The sequence below is a fragment of the Macaca nemestrina genome, chromosome 5 (assembly GCF_043159975.1).
Source record: "Macaca nemestrina isolate mMacNem1 chromosome 5, mMacNem.hap1, whole genome shotgun sequence".
Taxonomy (NCBI): Eukaryota; Metazoa; Chordata; class Mammalia; order Primates; family Cercopithecidae; genus Macaca; species Macaca nemestrina.
This window is the reverse complement of record NC_092129.1, coordinates 164,603,978-164,609,977: the sequence shown is the minus strand read 5'-3', so window position 1 is coordinate 164,609,977 and position 6,000 is coordinate 164,603,978.

The following is a 6,000-nucleotide window of genomic DNA, read 5'->3' as shown; positions in this document are numbered from 1 at the left end:
CCACCCTGAAAGGCCCCAGTGTGTAGTGTTCCCCTCTATGTGTCCATGTGTTCTCATCATTTACCTCCCACTTGTAAGTGAGAACTTGCCATTCCTGTGTTGGCTTGCTGAGGATAATGGCCTCCAGCTCCTTCCATGTCCCTGCAAAAGACATGATTTTGTTCTTTTTTATAAAATGCTCTCAATGTTATTCCCACCTTCCAATTTCCTGTTAGGACTTCCCACTAGGAGAGTATAAGAAAGCTGCTTTGTAAGGAGCGAATCTTGTTAAAAATAAAGTTTGCAGACTTTCAGCCTGCTTCTAAGAGAGAAACACAGATGCATGAGCATGGAGCTGACAGCCAACAGACAAGTAACCAGCCCACTGGGTTACCCAACTTAAAGTTAAGCAGGAAGCCAACAATATTGAAATAGTCCTGTTAGATTAAATTCCATTGCCAATGAGAATTTGTTTGATAAAAATTATACATGATTGTCTGCTACATTAGTGTAACAGGCAACCATCAATTTTCTCCTCTTGTTTTGTGATCCATAGATTTAGCTGTAAAAGGCTTGCTTCTGTTTACAAAAATTTTAGTTGAAAAACATTTATAAAAACAAGAAAATATACATAGTATATTACAGCTAATAATATACAGTCAATATACATAATATATGTTTTATTAGATTAAGAAAAAGTGCAAGAAAGGAAATCCAATGCTTGTCACAGGGCCAAATACAATATCTGAGGATAAAATTTGATGAAAATAGCATTATGAAAATTCACTCCCATTAGATGATGGCTTTTTTATGTCAGCTTGATAACTTCCAGGAAATAAATGAAGACATTTTAAAAATCAAAGGGATATAATCATATACGTGGTGCCTTATAAAAATTGTTAATGGTATAGTATACCAGCTCCAAACTATGAGAACATTAACCACAGCAGGAGAAAGTAATGAATTCTAATAAGTCTGGAGACAAGCAAAGAAATAATTAATATCTCTGAATCAATTTTGTGGAGCTATTATCTTAATTTTGTGGTATTTTGAATAGAATAAAAATAGTGAGTCACAAAAGCAAGATATTAATTAAGCAGGGATGGTTCCTGAGACTTGTTGGTACACAGGCTACATTTTTTTCTTTTTATTGGAGACTGGAGTGTTACATTTCATTTCTAGAGAAAGTAATCATCTACTTTTCCAAAGCAGGTTAGCAGTCAAGTAGAATCTAAATGACAAATACCATTTCTCCTCAAAGGTGGTATCTACAGACCACACATTTTATAAAAGAAGGATCAGGTCCAAATTATTACAGTTTCTTTATTCACACTGATAGTCTACGCCACACACTAATAGGTGGTTCAAAGCAAAAGCTATATAATTGGTTTTGGATATCCCAACTTCCTTTATTTCTAATAAGTATCTATTGTTCCTAGACCTAGGATCCCATCATATGAGGAAGCTAGTAGTATCACTCCTCCAAGCCCCAGAGATGACTCTGGTTTGGTGGAGACAGTGGATTAAATATCTGAGCAGACAAGAGAGGCAGCCTCTAGACACACTCCCCCTACAGGAGTTTAAGGGCCTGAGGCTGGGGAACAGCTACCAGCACCAGCAGCGATGCCCTGGAGTCAGTCTCATGAAGCTTAGGAACTTTGAGCAATGTCTATCATTCAGGTGATCCCCTGCAACAAAGAACCATGATGTGCAGAGAGGGAAGGCGCTGTAACTAGAAGAGAATATTGGATACACTTGCCTTATTATGTAGTCTATTAGTAATCCTAGGACAGCCTCTAGCCAAAAAAAAAAAAAAAAACAACAAAAAACAAAAAAAAAACATGTTTTAAAGCTTAGTGTACTTGATTTGGCATTTCACCTTTCCTGTGCCTGCCTCCCCAGTCAATCTAAGTGTTTATCCTGATTTCCCCTTAGAGAAGACATGTGACTACTCTTGGCAACATTTGCTATGTTTATGAAATACAGGGTGCAAATTCTATATTTCATAAAGGAGAGATATGTTTGTATTAACAGCATGATCTTATGCTTATAATCTCTTTTTAATCTGGATGTATCTTACTGCCAAAGTGATTTCATAATTTAAGTTGATATTTTCTTTTCTGTCTTATTGGTACACAAAGTGATGGCATATTTTACAATCTTTGGTGTCATAGATTAGATAAAATATGTAATTCACTTAGTAAATGTGAAATATTGGACAAATTTCAGACCCCTACTGCATAAAATGTGAAGGTCAACACTTAACTAAAATGATTTCTTAAAGTTTCTTCCACCTTCAAAAGCCGTCAAACTATTTACTAGATCTTCAGCAAAAAAAAAGGCATTTGGTAAAGAAATTGAGATACCAATGACAAATAATCTATCAAGGAAACTTAAATTATTATTCAAAATTAATAGGCAGGAAATAGTTTAGTTGAGGACAAGACGAGTCTGCCAAAGACAGAGAGCGAGCAAGTGAGAGAGAGAGAGAGAGAGAAAGCTTAAAAGCCCAGAATAAAACTGCATACACAATATTTAACATGTTTTTCTATTTCTTAAAATGCACACGCCATATTACCTGAGCTGCTGAAGTGTGTAGTAGCAAACACAACCCTTCTCCACAGCTCATATTTTAAAGAATTGAGAAGTTACATTCATAATTTATAAATCAAATTAGAAATTTTCTGATTGGAAAAAAGAAGAAATTTGATGCCTCCCCCCCCCCCCCACAAATGCCTGAGAATGTATCCCTGTGGACATTGACCTGGGGAAAGCCACTTCGTCATTTCATCTATTGAAGATATAATTATTTTGATCCTCTAAGCTATCTGAAAATTTGAATGTCTTCTGTGTTATGATAAAATGCCCTTTCCCGTTAGCCTTCTGAAACAGAGTGCACGCAGAAGGCCTGCTAGATGCATTATAGGGACACATCAGGCATTCTGCAAGCTGAAGATTCTCCACTTTGATCTCCCAGCAAGCTGACTGTGGCACAGTGTCCCCACAGAGTTGAATGCACCACGGAGGAAGGTCTTTTAACTAAAGTGCACACAGGGAAAATTTCATGAGGTTCTTATGAAGTGGTTTGTTTTAGCTCTGAATGGAGGAAAAGAAGTAGAGAGGAAAAGGGGAAACGGTCTTGTGACATAAAGATCCAGCTGGACCTGGTGTGATTTTTATCATCTTAAAGCCTGTTTGAGAAGACTAACCTCAAAGTGTAAGACTGTCTCAATACAGCACATAAAAAAAAAATGGAAGGCAAAAAGTAGCTGGTCTGTAAACAACCCACAAAGCAAATCGCCAGTTGATATTTCCTGAACTAGAATTCTTTGAGTTACAATGGGAACAGCTTCTCGGTATATAAAGAGCATGAGTCTTCTCTTTGGTTCCAACGGAGCTTTGTCATGACTTGTAATGAGCTGAACATTGTAATGCATGTTCTAAAAAAAAAAATTGACTATGACTGTGTGTGCAAAAATACAATGCACATGCACCAGGATGTTAACAAAACAGCACCTGCACAAACTAAGATTGCAACTCTATTCTCAGCTTATCTTTGCTTTTCACTCACTGGGATCATTTCTGTTTCAATGGGAAGGAAAGCCGCACACGCAAGCAGAATTCATACATTAAACTGGAGCTACCACTTTTATGTGAATCAGAGCTCAGTAAACAAAACAAAAATCTGAAAAATTTTAAGTCCAAATATTATCTGCCACATAAATACAATAAGCTTCCACAATGACAATGTTAATAGCAATAGATGATAAGTAACACAGGCTTTTAAACCTGAGGTTGGAATTTAAGAGAGGTGCTACACAATTATAGGTTGTTTAAAATTGTTTTAAGTTGACTATACACATAAGAAGTATTTGTTCAGACTTTAAAACTGTTCTTAAAAATAACATCATTAATAGAGTTATAGAAATTAATGTACAGATGAGTGAAAATACATAAATAGCAAAAAATGATTATATTTATTTGTCCTTTAAAAATGCCAATAGTTAACATAGTTCTCTAAATCTAATCCAACATCTGTTCATGGTTTACAAGTGACAGGTTTGCTGATTAATTGAGAATAGATAACCCAGGTAAACAATAAAAACCACCACAACTAACAAATAGTGAATACTTTTATTTACCAGAAGTACCATGCCTTGTGCTAAATACTTATTTAGTCCTTCAACATTCTGTTAGGTAGGTACTTGTTATGCTTTGAATTTAGCAGATGATCTACCTCGGGGTTCAGGTTTATGAACCTTGCCCCTGTCGCATAGCTAGTAAGCAGCAGAGCTAGGCAGTGTGGTATCGCACTCCTCCCCTAGATCTAGTCATGACACATTTCTCACTCGCTATACCTATAATAGGAAAGAGCAAAACAACACCGAGGATGCTGTTATTTGGGCAAATGTACATTTTTCAATTGTGGGAAGTGAGAGCGCTTTCTATAGTAAGGCCAGTTGAAAGTGAACAGCAAGTATCCCTAATCTGAATCATTACAATATTACAAAATGGAGACTTGAAACAACCAAAGAACTTCATATTGGAAAGAGTATTAGAGGGCATCACATTACCCAACATAGGGGTTCTGTCCAGTGCATTCCTGACAGATGGCTGCATTTGAACACTTCCAGTGATGGGGCGTTCACCACCCACTAGGCAGCTTATTCCAATTTTAAATGACTTGAATTTTTAGAAAGGGCATCACTACATGGAGCCAAAAATCAGAGCTGCTATCACTTCAAGTAATTACTGCATGCTGTATCACTTGATCATTGAAGAAAATATTGTCTCACTGCAAAATATGGGAGCTAAAGTGTATACAAGGCGCAGCATATTTAATTGAGTAAGTGGCATGTCCAGGTTTGGATCTCTTCCTCAGCTGTGTCAACGTCAGTGAAATCCAACGGCAAGCCTGGATTATACTGCATAAACCTAAATAAAATTTACCAGCAAACCAAGAGCATCCCAGATCACGTAACTATTGCACTTTGTTGTATCAGCTTTATGTCCATTGTGTTGGTAAAGACACACCAAATTTCTGACTGAAGCAAGATTCAGAACTGGGCATGGTAGCAGAAACATGCAGTAGGTCTGTGAACAGGTAATTGCCACTATAAACCCTCTGAGTGAGGCGCGAAGGAGGACATGAGCTATAATTCATACGTGTAGTGTATAATGGAGGACACACACACAGCTGATGGGTGACTGTGGCTCCTCACACTACCAGCTTGCCTTAGAGGGTAGGGCTGCTGATGGAGCAAGGCATGGTGCCCATTGCACATGCCCACTCCGCACATCCAACCAAAGAGACTAAAATTCAAGGAAAATATTTGCTCTCAAAGCAAACAGAATCAGCATACACTTTAATCTGTTCTATAGATACACAGTGCCGCCTCTTAACCAAATGCCTTACTCTTGAGCAGTTCACTGCACTCTGTAACCGAACATCAGACAGGACAGGAGAAAGTAACTCCTTCATTTCTAGAGAGAAGTGCAAAGTTTGCTCATATTGCCTAACGTTTTACATCCATTGTGTCTAAAAATAAAATCCCAACAGTGACCAGGCTTGACTGTATTCTAAACAGAAGCTACATCAAAAGAGCTTATGAATCTGGCTTCCTAAGCTGGGGTCATGAATTGATACTTCACTGCTGACTTCTTCTGCTCCAATCTCTAAGAGAAGCTCTAGCTAGCCTCCAGAATTGGCAAAAATCTGTGATGTCTCTCTAAATTGAAAATCTATTGTTAAAAACAAACTTCTTAACAGGTTGACTGATTTTAATGAGTATCCATAGTTTTTATCAGCATCCATAGACATCCAATGTCTTCTGACATTAATTTTACTGAGTTTTTAACTCAAAAGTTACGTTACATGCATGTTTGTGTCTTTTTGCATTTCAATCTATTTTTAAAAATATTTGAAAGTATTTGAATTTCAAAATAAGCTGTCACCTATTACAGGTTATCCCAGAAGTCTTAGTGGAGTTTTGAGCTTTCATAACTGAGGCAGAAACAAAT